Genomic DNA, 17,719 nt, shown 5'->3' on the forward strand with positions numbered 1-17,719 from the left:
GCCAATGACGATTGCACAGTACAAGAAAATGGAATTCGAACTTGGATAAGACCTATTCTCAACTTGGATTGCGTAGTAGAGGCAGGCAAACAGTGGAGGAGATTTGAACCCATGACTTGTTCAGATCTAAGCTAGTTTGTGTGTAACATGTGGAGATAGTACTAATTACTTGTGAGGAGTATTGTACTACATATTGTTACATGTTTGCTATCATTATAATATACAGATAGTTGGGGGTTTTCAGCTATATGCTTTCCCCATTACATACTGTGTTGATATGTGTGATTGATGTTTCAATGTGCGCATGCGATTGTTTTTAATTCCGCAAATTTATGATCAATAGTAGGGAGATTATGTATTATGCATGCATTCCACAAATAGTGTATAATGAGGATAATCTCTGTGAATAGGTGTTATATTATTCAAAATTTCTACATGGTATCAGAGCGAGCTGATTTGTAGAAGAAGTTCTACACGAACACATTGTGCACATATAATCTACAGGATATAAATGCATATCTAAACATAAGGGTATGATACTTACCTAAAAATCACCAAGAAGGTCTAGTGCCTTCCCATAATAATTGCAATAACATCTATTAGGTCATCAATTCAATAACCATTCATTTACCAATCAAAATATGTTAAGAGCCATAACTATAATATGTCATGAAACCATGCTTATAACCGGCATATAACCAGAATAATATCAATGATAGAACAACCATTAAAGCAACATAATAAAAAGTACATTTACTCATAAAATACAAGGGGAAGGAGCTCTTATTAACATATGAAATATCCAAACAAGTCAGGGACTTCCATGTACCACCTGACCATAGATTGGGTTGAACCCAATCTCTCTTTCTGCCAATGAAACCCACACCATATTCCAAGCATGAATGTCTAGGATCTCATGGAATAGACCAAGAAAATCAAGCTAAAGCTGTAGGTTTCAACCTCGTACAAAAATTACCCGCATAAAAATTCTAAAAACAGAAAATATACAATGGCAAGAGCATAACACATAAAACAAATATACAAAAAGATTTTTTCCACTGGATCCCAAAATCGGGACTACCAGATTGATTTTTCATTATTATTCCTTTCAATGTTACAATACGTATATATACATGATGAAGCATCCATAAACCCTAATGCATTAACCCTGGATTAGAACATAATCGTAGTTCCCTTGACAGGATCTACACAATACAATGGACTGAAAACCATCACGCCCAAAACCATGTGGGGAATCCATGCACAAAATCCCTCACAGGGGGGTTGTCACTCTCGCTAGTCCTGGAAAGAGTTTAACACAACCCAACATTCTCCCACTTGTTGTTTTCTTTCCTCGGGGGTCCACAACAAAGCTTAGTCATTTATCCAGCCCTACAATGCCCATTATTTCTCTACACCAAGACAACTTCTCAAAGCTCACAAATTTTGTCAATGCATGTGCAGTATTCTTCAAAGTGTCCACCTTTATCAACAAGACCTTTCTGTCTTCTATCATGTCCCTCACAAAGTGATACTGAACATCAATGTGCGTTGTATTTGAATGATAAGCAGGGTTATTTTCCAAGAAAATTGCACTTTGGTTGTCACAACCTATCCTTATAGCTCATTGTACTAACCCCATACTTGAACACAATCTCTGCAACCAAACTACTTACTTGCTTGCATGAGTGGTTGTCATGCATTTTGCCTCTGCAGTTGACAGTGCCACTACAGATTGTCTCTTACTCATCCAACTAACTACACCTCTAAAGAGGTTAAACACATACCCACTTGTAGATCTTCTCTGTTCTAGATCTCTAACCCAGTCTGCATCAACAAAGCCATGGATGTCCAAAACTCTGTCCAAACCTAGTCTTTCTTCGTAGCACAAACCATAATCACTAGCACCACTCATGTACCTGAAAACTCACTTCACTGTTGTCCAATGCTCCTTCCTTGGTTTTAACATAAGACTACTCAATACTCCTACTGCATTTGCAATGTTTGGTCTAGTACAGACCATCGCATACATCAAGCTACCGACTGCACTTGCATATGGAACATGGGACATGTACTCTTCCTCTTCTTGTGTCTTGGGACACTATTCAACAGATAACTTTACACCTACAGGAATAGGAAGCTTCACCACTTTACTATCCTACATATTAAACCTTTTCAGTATTGTCTCGACATACTTCCTCTGGTTTAACCAGAGCTTCCTCTTTGCCCAATCTCTTTTAACTTCCATGCCCAAAATATAGTTTGAATCACCAAGATCTTTCATGTCAAATTTGGAGGACAATTAGGTCTTCAAATCCTCAATAGTTTATTTTTCATTTCCAACCAACAACATATCATCCACATACAATACCAGATAAATAACACAGTCACCAATTAATTTAAAATACATACAATGATCTGCCTTGCTTCTGGTGAAGCCATGTCCCCATATAAACGTATCAAATTTTTGATAACACATCCTTGCTGATTGTTTTAACCCATACATAGACTTTTTTAACGTGCATACCAGTTCTTTCTTACCCTTCAATGCATAGCCTTCAGGTTACTTCATGTAGATCACTTCTTCCAGATCCCTATGAAGAAATGTTGTCTTCACATACATCTTTTCTACCTCAAAATCAAAAGCAGTAGCAACATATAAAAGTAACCTAATAGAAGCTACCTTGGCAATAGGAGAACAAATATCACAAAAATAAATTCCCGGCACTTGGGAATAACCTTTTTCTACCAACCAATCTTTGTATTTCTCCACATTTTCTTCTGCATTCATTTTCTTCTTGAACACCCATTTGCTACCAATGGGTTTCCTTCGAGCCGGCAACTCCACCAGATCCCAAGGCTCATTTTTGTGCAAAGATGCCATTTCATCAACCATGGCCTCTTTCGAGATTTTTCCATCCTCTAAATCTACTGCTTCCTTCACAGTTCTGGGATCATCATCGGTAATAGATAAACCAAAATTTGAACTAAAATTAGATGGACTATACCTTTCTGGCTATCTTCTTTCTCGAACTCATCTTCTTACAACCAGAGTTTGTGGCTCTTCATCTTCCAATTCCTCTTTTGTTGTAGAGTCTTATTCTTCCTCCTTAAGCTCAAACTCTATGTTCTTAGGTTCCTTTGGTTGGACTTCATGTTTAATAACATCTTTCACCTCTATGAACACCACATCTTGGTTGTACACAACCTTCCTTGTTAGTTGGTTCCAAAGATTATAACCCTTTAAACCATCCTTATACCCAATAAAGATGCACTTTTCAGATTTACTATCCAACTTTGTTCTTTTCTCCTTTGGAACATGTACATATGCATCACATCTAAATACCCGCATATGTGAAAGAGAGTGTTTCTTACCAGTCCATACCTCTTGTGGAGTCTTATCCTCCAACGCTGATGAAGGTGATCTGTTGACCATGTAGCATGTTGTATCCACCACCTCTGCCCATACTTCTTGTCCTAACCTATCACCACTGAGCATGCTTCTTTCCCTTTCCATCAACATCTTGTTTATTCTTTCTACAACTCCATTTTGCTTAGGTGTGTATGGAGTAGTCTTCTGTCATGCTATACTACACTTTTTACAGGATTCGTCAAATTCCTTCTTACAAAACTCTCCACTGTTATCTTTCCTCAACACCTTTATCTTCTTCTCTATCTGGTTTTCCACCAAAGCCTTAAATTCTTTAAACCTATCAAAGACGTCATATTCTTCTTGAGGAAATATATCCATGTATTCCTTGAGAAGTCATCTATAAATGATACATAGTAAATAGAATTACCCAATGATGGAACCACAACTCCAAACACATCACTATGCAAAAGCTCTAATATATGTTTCACCGTCTTACCACCAGAGGGGAAACTCACCCGATTTTGCTTCCCACATACACAATTTTCATAGAAATCAAAATCCAGAGAGCTATTAGTCGTACCTTCTACCATACCTTTACCATGAAGTATTTGAAGTCCCTTCTCTCCAATATGTCCAAGCCTTTGATGCCATAGCATGGTCTTTTCTCCAAAGACCACTAGATTTTATGCTTCACTTTCAGGAACCATAGAACTATTGCACCCATCAATAATAGTGCTACCTAGCGGCTTGTACAGAGTTCCAATCCAAGCTCCCCCCATCAATACTAGCACTCCACTAACCATCTTGCCGGTATCTTTTTCGAAAACTATTTTTATACCTACGTCATCCAGCTTGCTTACAAAAAGAAGATTTCTCGCTAATGAAAGAATATGCAGAACACCAAGAAGTGTTCTAATCCTTCCACCTTGCAACTTCAAAGTTAATTTTTTGCGACCAACGATTCTAACCTTCCTGTCATCCCCCAAGAAGACATCACCACCATCATATTTCTCATACTCACAGAACCACTCTCTATGGGGAGTGAAGTGAAAGGATGCACCTGAGTCAATCAACCATGCCTCATGATCTACATGTATACTTGAAGAATAAGCCAAGTACACATCCCCACCTTCATTTGAGCTAGTTTTTGCCTCTGAAGAAGGAGCATCATCAGATATCTTTCCTTTATTAGGATTTTTAGATTTACAATTACTTTGGTAGTGCCCTTCCTTTTTGCATTTCCAGCACACCTTTACAAATTTTCTTGCAAATTTAGATCTCCCTCTAGATTTATGTCTCCCACTCAAGGACTTGTTTTTGTTTATGTTATAGGACCATCCTTGTACAGACAATACATCACCATTTAGGCTCTCCATATTTTTCCATCTCATCTCCTCCATCAGCAAGGATGAGACTATTTCATCAAACTACAAGGTAGTTGTATTGCTACCTATTGCAATAGCCAGACTATCCCACGAATTTCGTAGAGATAACAACAAACTGATGCACTTACCTTCATCTAAAATTTTAATATCAATAGATAATAATTGGCTTACCACAGTATTAAATGCATTCAAATGCTCTGTCACTGAGTCTCCATCTTTCATCCTTAGTTTATATGGCGTTTTTCATAGGAACAATTTATTCACTAGAGACTTAGATTAGTACAAAGTCCCTGACTTTCCCACAAATCTTTCATCACAGCTTCCCATGATACATTCAGCAATACTGAACCTGAGACACACAATCGTATTATGCTCTTTGCCTTTCGATCCAACTTCTTCCATTCTTCATCAGACACTCTTGTTGGTTTAGTACCCAAATCTACTATGATCCACTGATCTTTGTCCACCAGCAGGTCCTCCATATCGAGTTTCCACAACTCAAAACTCTGACCATTAAATTTCTCGATCTCTATCTTTCCACTGCTGCCATGTTATTTCACCAAAAGAATCAATCTCGTAGATCTCCCACGGAACAGGGTCTACCACAGGCCTGAGCGAAACCCCTCAACAACAAAGGCACCCCCTTGAAGCCAAAAAAGCTTTGGTACCAAATGTAGGTTTCAACCCCGTACAAAACTTACCTGCATATGAATTCTAGAAAAAAAAAAAAAATGGCGAGAGATTAACACATAAAACAAATTACACAGAGATTTTCCCCTGGATCCCAAAACCAAGACTACCATATTGATTTTTCATTATTATTCCCTTCAATGTTACAATACATATATATACAGGTCGAAGCACCCATAAACCCTAATCCATTAACCGTAGATTAGAACATAACCGTAGTCCCCCTTGACCCGATCTACATAATACCATGGACCGAAAACCATCGCACCCAAAACCATGTGAGAAATCCATGTAGGAAACTCCTCATGAGGGGCTCTCGCCCCCCATATAACCCCATCGCTAGTCGTGGAAAGAATATAACACAACCCAATAAATGCTTCCAAAGGCCACACCACCTTAAACTTCAACTGGTGATTCCACCTCGTAGTCAGACAACATTAACCATCATAAGACCGGTCTCTACCCAAGTTGTCTAGGGCCCTAGAGCATTTGTTCCAACCAAGGCTTCTAGGACTAGTAACTCAACCCGCATCTTCTACCGAGCTCTAGAGAATTTTCCCAACTAGGGCTCCCAGGACTAGTAACTCAACCCACCAAGGGCTCTAGAACATTTTTCCAACCAAGGCTTTCAGGACTAGTAACTCAACCTAGGTTGTTACAAGGCTTCTAGAGTGCTTATCCAACCAAGGCTTAAGGAACTAATAACTCAGCCCACAACCATAAGGAATATGACAACCAACCAAAAAACAAAAGGAAAGAAACTCACAACACCATGCTATCTAGGAAATGGAAAGACTAGGAAAAACCACTGTCAATCCAGGTGATCCTCCATGCCAATGACACATCATAACCAGTAAACCACATGCATGTGCCATGCATGCCAAAACTAGCAATAAAATCATACATGCAACACAATACCTGCAAAGCGATCCCATTGTAGTTGTTGATCTCGCTGTCCTCTTGCAATTTCCTACTTTTCGTTTTTCTTCTTGCTACAAATCCCAAGTATGCCACACTCTTCCAAGATTTATCCAAGAAAACTTTAAGTATCCAAGAGTATGAGAGAGATAATAGAAGGAGAGTGCCAAAGAATGAACTAAAAAAATCCAGTGGACCAATCCTAAGAAGCATTTTTATCATTAAGGCTTCTATTTTCTTCATTTTCCATTATTTTCCTTCAATTTCCCTCTCATGCAAACCTGTGACCTTTCACCTTCCTTTTCTCCCATTTTCCTTTATTTTCATAAATAAATGGAAATTAATGCCTCTTTCCTTTTCAAATTATTTTTACAATTTCCTTTAGCCATAATAAACCAAATGAACACCCACTAGGATGTTTTTCCCAACATTTAGCTTGGAATATGTGTCCCATGACCTTGGTCTTATATTTTCTTACATGATTTTTTAACCAAGCCTATTACAAAACCCTCCCCATTGGGGGAAGACCATCCAGGTGTTCACTAACAACTATAACCAACAAGACTGCTGAAAACTAAAAATACTTCCCGTGAAGCTCTATAACATAACTCGTTGTAGTATTTACAATAACCACTATTGAAAACATGAGAAGCATACCACTTATTGGAGATTTATAACACAACTCATTATGGTATTTACAATAACAACCACATATACACTCATGCAAATTTTCTTCAACCAAAATATAACCATACTGTCTATGGAGATTTATAACACAACTTGATACAGTCCTTCAAATAATATACACATATACACACATGCACACATGCACATTTTCTCTAACCATCAAATAAAAGGATATTTTTCCCACTTCAGCAACAAGGGACTCTAAAGGCTCACACCTCGACCCTCAAAATTAGTACTAGGATTCATCTCCTTCCCAGGAAGTCCATAATCCAATGCCAAGACCAAAGATGCATCTAATGTCTAGCGCCACAATCCCATGCCACTTGTCCTCTCAGTGAATAGTTACTAGTTCATTGTTGTAGGGCACACTCCCAATGCACATGTTATTCCATCTGGAAATGATAATGACCAAAACAAATCTATCACCGACCTTCCTTCTCTGTGACACAGTCCCTCAGGAAATCTAGTCACCCCTTTCCATGTAATCACACACCTTCCAAGTTTTGTGGGCATCCCCTTATCTGCCACATATTCCCTCGAACAACCCCTCCCTTGGCAAGTTTTCCTACCACCAAAAGTCCAAAACCAAGGCATACCCTTGTGTTAAAACCATCATACCATTCATAACATGCTCATTGCAATAAATGGACACTATTGGGTACCAGTGTCTGAAAATGGCCTTGCTCCTGAATGCTTTACTAGCATACTACTTCCTATTCTAATTCCTTTCCATTGTTGTTGTTAATTTTTGCAGTAACTTTAAACCGCACAAAATGAGCATTTCAATGATTTCCTGTACCAAGCACATAATTCCCATTAGATTCAAAATTATTTGAAATAAATATAATTAATACCTCATTGGTGGCCCATCAATAAGGTACACTTACAATTCTATCTACTTCCTGTCAAAATAAGTCAAACTAGTCGTTTGATCAAATCATCATGTACAAATATATCCCATCCAGTTAGCTCAACCATAACCATCATAAATCAAAATCATGAATCAAATGAAATGATCATAAACGATAATCATAGATCACATGTAACCATCATAAATGAGAATCATAGATCACATGCATGATAAAACTGAATAAAATATTGATACTTTTCCTCTTTGCAGTCCTTTACTTCTACCTTTGTCCTTTCCATACACACACTGAATTTGGTTTCCACACCTGGCAAGCATACAATTCATTTTCTTATCTTTAATCATGTACATATACACAAAACATACAACATCACACAATACAAGAACCTACACCCGACATACACCAAACACATACAGCTACACTCGGTGTACAATACAACACATACACCTACACTGTAGGTTTTAGCACTGTACAGAAATTACCCGCATACAAATTCTAAAAACAGAAAATAAACAATTGTGAGAACATAACACATAAAAAATATACACAAATATTTTCCCTTGGATCCTAAAATCGGGACTACCAGATTGATTTTTCATTATGTTCCTTACAATGCTACAATACATATATACATGTTGAGGCATCCATAAACCCCAATCCATTAACCCTAGATTAGAACATAATTGTAGTTCCCTTGATTGGATCTACAAAATACCATGGACTGAAAACCATTGTGCCTAAAACCATGTGTGAAATCCATGCACAAAACCATAGGTAGGTCTGCCCACCTAATATGGGGTCCAAAAAAAATTTCCCATGGCGCTTCCCCAGACCTCGTGCATGGGGGAGCTACTGCCCCCCTGTGACCCCCCGGCAGCACCCGATGCAATGTACAAGGGGTTCTATTCGTGGAAAGAATATAACACAACCCAACATTCTACACCCAATGTACATCACAACACAATACCTATACATACATAGAGTACAACATAATGAATACACATGTCATGCCACCACAAATACACAATGAACATACATAGTACCACATGTACACAACCTAGCATGTACAACATGTACATAGTACCAACTGTACACAACATCACTTCCACAACATGTACACATCACATGTACATGACACCAACTGCACAAAATGTACACATCGTCACATGTACATCACACCACATGCCTGACATGTACACAACACCACATGCACACAACACCACGTGTACAATCATGCATAAAACACCATATGTACATAGCCCCACATGTAAAACATGCAAACATGCAAACATGTACATAGCACCACATATACAACATGTATATAACATCATCTATACTCAGCACCGCATATGCAATATGCACGCAACACCATATATACTATAGGCACCGAAAACTAGATGTACACAATACTACATATGCTACATGTACACAACACCAGTAATGCACATCCTAAGACCTCACTATCCTTACCAAGCAACCTTGCTTCTAGTGTCGTATCATGTCTTATCTCAGCATGTCGCAAAGCACAATACTTTCATTCCACTGATGTATCCCTCAACATAGCATTTCCATAACATAAACATAGACATATAATAATCATATAATATCAATTCATAACCATATGATATTGACCTCGTATATTTGTCAGGGCTACTCTTCCCACTTGATTCCTCATAAGACCAAGAACATCTTCATGCCATTCACCTACATAAATGAATCATTCCTCCATAAGCATGATCCTTGACGACCCTATCAGACAATGACATACATACATATAAACATTAGCATAAAATGATCATGATCTCTGACGTCCTTGTTAGGCAATGACATAAATACATACATGTATACATATAGGACATCAACATAATCATTATCACAACATAATTACCAGATATCATGAGGTCGAGGTTAAGAGAACCCCCTTTATCCATGCACAACATTGAGAATAACAGTTCCCAACTTATCCAAGGCATATGATGCATCAAATCCATTTACTTTAAATTTCCTGATTACTTTTCTTATGACTATACTTCCACCACCCATTTACCTCAATGGACCTAACCAATCGAACTAGTTGTCATACTCTTGCTTTCAACTGCCCTTATACATGCATCGAGGTTCATCTGGGTCTTACATTACCTATTGGGTTTCATTAAGCTCTCCCCAAGCTCAATTAACATCCTCCATTCCAACCAATTCCCAATACCCTCAAAACACAAAAGGAAGGAACAAGAAACAAAAAAGAAGAAACCCATGAAAAGCCAATAACGATATGACACCACAAACAAAGTGGTATGGCCATAGACTAGACATAAACAAAACTACAAATCAAGAAAAAACAAATCACAAAAGATTGAAAGCACAAAACTAGAAAGAAACACAATGACTCAATTCACCATAGGTTCCAAATGCTTCTAAGGGAAAGATCAACCTGAGCCTTCTTTAAGATTGCATGAAAATCTCTTTTTCCATGTAATCCCCTACATCATACTTCCATAAACACACAACTGGTAATGTATAAGTAAATATAACAACATATCAGTTACCTTAGCATGTTGATGTGTAACTGAACTCATACATATATCATCTCTCAAAGAACTCCATTCCCTTGACAAATCTAGCCATAACTAAAAACTTGTTGTTATACCTATCAAATGCATGTTTAGGAATATATCATATATCCATATAATGTCAGACAAAATCTAGGTTAAGAAGACTTCCTGTATTCATTCAAAGTACTCATTCATTTCGAATTGTAGTTTCCAAACATAGCCAAAGGAATTCTCACCCAATTCCTTTATTTCACCTTTCCTTGTTGCAATTGAATCTTATTTTGTACTATCACATCACCCAACTGTTATTTATATAAACAAATCAACTATTACCTTGTCACGCTAATACCAAACATGTTTCCCTGCTATTGTTCACACATGTGAGTCAAATGTTCCAAAGATGAAGACATTGTATATATTAATTTGAAATAAACCTTTTCCAATACTAACAACCATGTACTAATTAACAATAAACTCATATTCATTAATCACAATACTACAACTAGCACCCACTTACACTCAAGTACATATCAACTGCCTCAGCACATATTGTGTTAGTACAACCATTTTAAAACAAGATCATTCCTTCAAGCAATCTTATAGGCACATACTCATATCATGAAATTAATAAAACATTCAAACAACATGTAAACATACCAACCAAATATATGACATAATCAAACACTCAAACACCAAATAGACGACATAATCAAACTCATACCTTCATGTATATAAGGGGAGGCTATCACATCTACATAAGTCAATCCAGATTAGTGCAACATTATAACACAATTATATTGAATCATACCTGAGTATCATAACCAAAATCATCTGCATAGACCAATCCAAACTAGCACGATATGTATAACAGCAATATCTTAAGTACAATGACCATAACCATCATGCATATGACCAAAATGCATATAACAAAAAGTTACTATCCTCCATTACTAACCGACACATGTACATATGATCACACTAATTAACTAAAATCTATCATACATGTAACTGCAACAACCATAGACTGACAATCATGTACATAACCCTACTTCTTATAACACCAATTAACTAACATACCTACATACCCACCACAGAAACCTGTATGATGATTTTCTCTTACCCCATGGTCTAGTGTTGTAACTCATTTTGATGATCTACATATCCTTCTCTATCTCAACCAACACATTAGCATCATAACACCCATTAGCATCATGATGGCACAAACTACATACAATGACCTCACAATGCTTGTTTGACCTATTATACATGCATAACTATAACCATGACAATGCATGCATAAAAACAATAGACACTAACAGGAATAACAAATGCATATGAAACCGACATGCATTCATGGCAAACACATCCCAACAAAAACATAATCAAGTCCTACATGGAAACACAACTATAAAAATTACTACCACCATGCATACACGACAAGAACATATTCATCCTTCACACATGAATGCCAAACACATTCCACCCATCCATGGTAAGGGTTGAACCATGCTCCGATACGAATCTATAATACCATCCTCCCACACTTACCCAAACTAACCATTTGAATGGGGTAAATATGAGATGAAGATTTACTATGACATGATTCAACTCCCCATGTATAGTTAAGAGAGTGGAATTGACAAAAACAATACTAAATTGACCATCCTCAGAAGCTACCCCTAGGGGCTAACCAACCACTCCATGTAACCAACCCCTAAGTTAACCTCGTCTATCATTAAAATAAACCCCCAGCCACTCCATTGACAAGGCCTCGAAGCAACTGAAACCCTCCAGTCACTCCCACAAGCCATCAAAGGAGAGATTGTAGTCTTTTTCAGCCAGTTTTGTGCCTGAGACTATGAGATTTAAGCCATTTTTCAGGGCTAGTCTCCAGACCAATGCCCAGAACTTGATGATAAATTCCAAGAAAATGAATGATACTAAGACAGAGTCTCTAACATAAAACTTGATCAAGGACTTGACGTAACGAAGCCTAACCATGACAAACATTTCGTGAAACACATTGTACACATGTAATATACATGTTATAATTGCATATCTAAAAATAAGGGTATGTTACTTATATAAAAATCACCAAGAAGGTCTAGTACCTTCTCATAATAGCAACAATAACATGTATTAGGTCATGCATTCAATAGTCATTCATTTACCAGTTATAATATGTTAAGGGCCATAACTATAATCTGTCATGAAACCATGCTTATAATGAGGATATAACTAGAATAATATCAGTGATAGAAAAACCATTAAAGCCACATAATAACAAGTACACTAACTCATAAAATATAAGGAGAAATGTGATCTTATTAAATTTTTAAAATTCAACCAATTTAGGGACTTCCAAGTACCACCTAACCATAGATTGGGCTAAACCAAATCTCTCTTTCATCCAATAACCCTCGCACCGTATTCCAAGCATGAATGGGGGATCACTGTGGGATCTAATTGAATAAACCAAGAAAACCAAGCCAAGAATTCCATAGGTCACGCCACCTCAACCATTAACTAGTGATTCCACCTAATCGTTGGACATCACTAACCATCACAACATCGGTCTCTACCCAAGATGTGAAGGGCTCCAAATCATTTGTTCTAACCAAGGCTTCTAGGAATAGTAACTCAATGTATAGCTACTTTCGGACTCTAGAGAATTTTTCCAGCCAGAGCCTCCAAGACTAGTAACTCAACCCACCAAGGGATCGAGAGTGTTTTTCCAACCAAGGCTTCCATGACTAGTAACTCAACCCAAGATGTTATAGAGCTTCCATAGCATTAGTCCAACCAAGGCTCCAAGAACTAATAACTCAACCCAGAACCATGAGGAACATGAGAAACAAATAGAAAACAAAAGGAAATAAACCCATAACACCATGTTTATCTAGGAAATGGTACGTCTAGGTAAAACCACTATCAATCCAGGAAGTCCTCAATGTCGATGACAAATCATAACCAGGAAATCTTATGCATGTGCCATTTATGCCAAAACTAGCAAGGAAATCATACATGCAACTTGATACTTGCAAAGAAAACACATTATAGTTTTTGATCCCATTGTGCTCTTGTGATTTCCTACTTCCTTTGATTTCATGCTCCAAATCCCGAGTATGCCACATTCCTCCAAGAGTTCTCCAAGAAAACTCTAAGTGTCCAAGAGTATAAGAGAGAGAATTGAATGAGATTGCCAAAGAATGAACTAACAAAAGTTTGTGAACTTTTCCTATGAATCATTTTTATCATTGAGGCATCTAGTTTCTTCATTTTCCACTACTTCCTTCAATTTCCCTCTCATGCAAACCTATGACCTTTCACCTTCCTTTTCTTTATTTTCCTTTATTTTTCATAAATAAATTTAAATTAATGCATCTTTCCTTTTAAAATTCCTTTGCCAATGCTTTTGACAATTTCCTTCAGCGATAATAAACCAAATGAACACCTACTAGGATGTTTTTCCCAACATTCAAGATTGAATATGTGTCCCATGACCTCGCTCTTATATTTTTTTACATGAATTTTTAACTGGGGCTGTTACAACAATTTGCATATGAAATATTGTTTCATCACTTCAAAATATTATCATTGTGTTTCCAAGGCATTGCAAGTGAATTAACCAACTCTAAAGACTTAACCATCAGCCCTTATGTGTGTGTCTCATGTGAGATATTGTATTTAAGGGTATCACTAGACCGATTCTCTTCTCTCTCTTTTTGCATTTGTCGCTCCAGTGTTATTATTTTCCTCTTTCTTCAATTCCTCCTTCTTAACATCAATACTGAGATCCTCTTCTAGAACTAAAAGAAGATACAATGAAAAATATAATACATGAAAGACGATGAAAAATGGAATATAAAATAAAGTAGACTATAAAGGATTTTTAAGACATATACCTCAACATCATCAATGTCAATGGCATTTTTCCCCAGAAAAGAAAGAAACTCAAACAAGTTTTATTCAGTTGAACAATAATGGTCACTATGTGTCCAAATGACCTATATAAAAAAAAAAAAAACATCACCATAGAAAAGAACATCTTATGCACTTAGTATTCAACCTTCAGGAAAAGCTTACGCATAATCATGCCAACTAAGTTACCTGCTAAAAATCTCAAGTTGTAGATAATTTGTGAAAACAAATGGAAAGAAAAAGATAACATATAATAAATAATTTGTGATAGTTGGCTAGAAAATTACATCATAGAAGAAAAAAATTCCCATATGGTTACCCATACATGTGGGTGGGTAACATGTCCCAATATGCCATGATCCTTAGGGTCTAGAGGAAGAAAACCTCCAACTGCTTTTACAAAATAGAAATACCCCTCATAGGGAAACAAAATCATAATACACTCTAAAGCAAGTCACCTTACTATTTTGAGGCAACCTACTTCTGGATTCTATGTGTTTCAATCATGTGGAACAAGCTCTTTCTCCAAATGTATTTTTATTATACCTCAAAATGCATACGAAGTTGTTAATTGTTGAGAAATAGTTCAAAAATTGTACACTTTCTCCATCCTAGTGGTTTCATTGCAAAGATCATGAAGTATCCATGACCCATATTTTCCATGACTTCCCTTTAATGATCTCATTATGGAACTTTATTATCTCTAAGATAAATGTCCCTATATCTTCTAGAACATCTAGCTGGGATCAAGTTTTTATTGTCTGGTATAAGAACTACTGTAGAGTCCTAAAAGCAAAGGCCATAAGAAAATCCCTTTTGCCCCACATCCCTAGGTTTTATTTGTGGAAAGTATTGGCTGAGTAGAAAAAATCCCATTTATTTGAGCACTTAAAAAGTTCCATGTGTTGCAATAATCAGAGAATAGATTATGAAATATTATCAAATAATAAAGTACATTGAGAGGCTCAAACCCAAATTGAAATAATGGATCAATGACTGGCCGCTTGCAAAATGGACATCAGAATATGAGAAGCAAGAAATAGTCATAAAAATGTTCATTTAATCTTAATATCTTTGGGAAAAGTATAAAAGTCTAGATAATCTCTCAGTAAAGCTTTGTTATCTTCTTTGATGAAGTCAAAAGAAATGTTGTGTCTTCATCATCTAGTGGTCAAATGTTTGACACTGATGGAGCCATACTCTAGAAATTCTCTTGGAATTCAGGAGATGGCACAAACAATATGGCATAATATTTGGAAATTATTGAAGTACCTGAATACTTATTTAACTTCACAACAATCCAAATCATATGGTTTTGGGATCTACACATAATAATGGTATCCTTACTCAAAAATCACCTTCCAAATAATCTCCAACTAAAGATGTTAATCCAGTGTAGCATACCTCTATTAGATCAGATTGTGGATACAATAAGATATGTAAAAGATAACCTTACAAATGTCCAATGAATGATCACAATTAGGTTAAAGGGACTGTTATGTCCATCAGAATCAATGAAAAAATATGGCATCTTTATAGAGAATATAATTGGGAATTCAAATATGGGTGCAATGAAAATATGGATGCAACGACATAGACACAAATACCTATCGTTCCTAAAATTATGATCAACTTTCTTCAGTTGGATGAAAAAAACCAAGATAAAATATAATTCAACGTAAGATGTTCCACGTGGAAACTAGCAGTCTGGTAATTCTTTCTAGACTAAAGCTTTAAAAAACATGCCTCAAAGGACACACCATTTTAAGAATCAGTTTGAAAAAAAAAAAGACTACTTGTCACTTGCACACAATGATAAACAACACAAAAGCATGCACGCAATGCTGAATTATTAGTATAACTAAGCCTAAAATTGTGGAAATTTTCAGCATATACTTACAGTTTATATGTGTAAACTATATTTCTTTTTTTGTGTAAGAAATGTTCCTGTTTTGTTAGTAATATATGTGTGAACTTCAAAGTATTACGAATCTCTAGAAATCAAAGGATATCTCGTAAATTTTGAATATATGTGAAGACAAATATAATGTTGTTAATTTCCATTCATGAAATGAAAACAATAGTTATACATCTTTTAAATTTCATGTAAATCCTTGTTTCAAACTCAATAAAATTCTTATTTCTGTCAAAAAATATATATATACCAAATGATTAAGGTGCTCAATTTATGTAGCTTGCTTGTTACAAACCTCTTCCAGTGCCATTTCTCTTCTTATGGACCCAGCCAAAACCCCCTCCATTACCTGATTTCACAAAATATAAGATAATAAACAAATTATATGAAATCAGTTTGTCAGTAAACTCTCCTTCGTAAGAAAACACTCGGTCACTACTACAAGACATTTCATCAAATTACACAATGTAGATACTTACTTGACTAAGCTCAGCCATAGGACCTTTTGAGCCTCTCGATTTTTCAAGAGGCATTAACTATCATTGGGACTTATCTTGCATGTCTTCTTTTTCCTTGAAGTAGTTTTCCTCAATTATATCAAGTCTTGCCCAAGATGAACACACCTATGTCATTAAAGATGTTGTTGTAGAGGATTCCTTCTTTGGAGAAGTCTATACACTTTTATCAAAATTTTCAAGAAGTAGAAGTGGTATCTCCAGGTTTAAAGTTTGGAAAGAGAATCTTACATAAGATTTTCTTAAAGATGAATTTTGTTGGTAACTATCAGAAACTTGAAGGTCATGTTGGAGACTAGCAACCAATTTATCTGTTCTTGTATTGCCAATTTTGTTGGACAGAGGATGAGTACTCTTCCTTGTAGACTGAGAAAAGTGTAAGTTCAACGTATATGAACCCAACCTAGAGTTTGTATCTTCATTTGGAGGAGATAAATTTGACTTTCATAATGATTTGATCGCACTCCTCCTACCTTCATGAGTCCGAGGGGAGACACTATGTGGTGGAGACTGAAGAATGAAAGATGAAGGGGAGTGTAGAATGCTTAAAGTGGGAGATAAGGCATTTGGTATATTGTGAATAATACCGTTTTCACTAATAGAGGCATCACATGCACACTTTGTTTTATCATTACATGAATTTCCCGAACTTTTGGTTATTGACGTCTCATCCTTAATATCTAAATGATAAGTAGATAAAATTTTATTTGGATGAGATTCAATGCCATATATAATGTATTTCTGAGATAGCCAACTATGGGATTTTTTCAACGTCGGAAGATCCATTACCCCCCTTTGTGGATTCAGAATGCTCCATGTTGTGTTTCAACAAAGATATTTCCTTAGAAGTCTGCTGAGAGGATTTACTCACTACTTGGATCTCAACAATTTCAA

The 17,719-nt window shown here is 36.3% G+C and overlaps 1 pseudogene; it reads right to left on the reverse strand.

Moving 5' to 3' along the window:
- Positions 1-7,771: 7,771 nt before the first annotated feature.
- On the reverse strand, positions 7,772-17,611 carry LOC149170364 (kinesin-like protein KIN-12B; annotated as a pseudogene).
- Positions 17,612-17,719: the final 108 nt, after the last annotated feature.

This window comes from Pinus tabuliformis, chromosome 4_2 (genome assembly GCF_031772625.1).
Source record: "Pinus tabuliformis cultivar Carrire ecotype Pingquan chromosome 4_2, CPIR1, whole genome shotgun sequence".
Taxonomy (NCBI): domain Eukaryota; kingdom Viridiplantae; phylum Streptophyta; class Pinopsida; order Pinales; family Pinaceae; genus Pinus; species Pinus tabuliformis.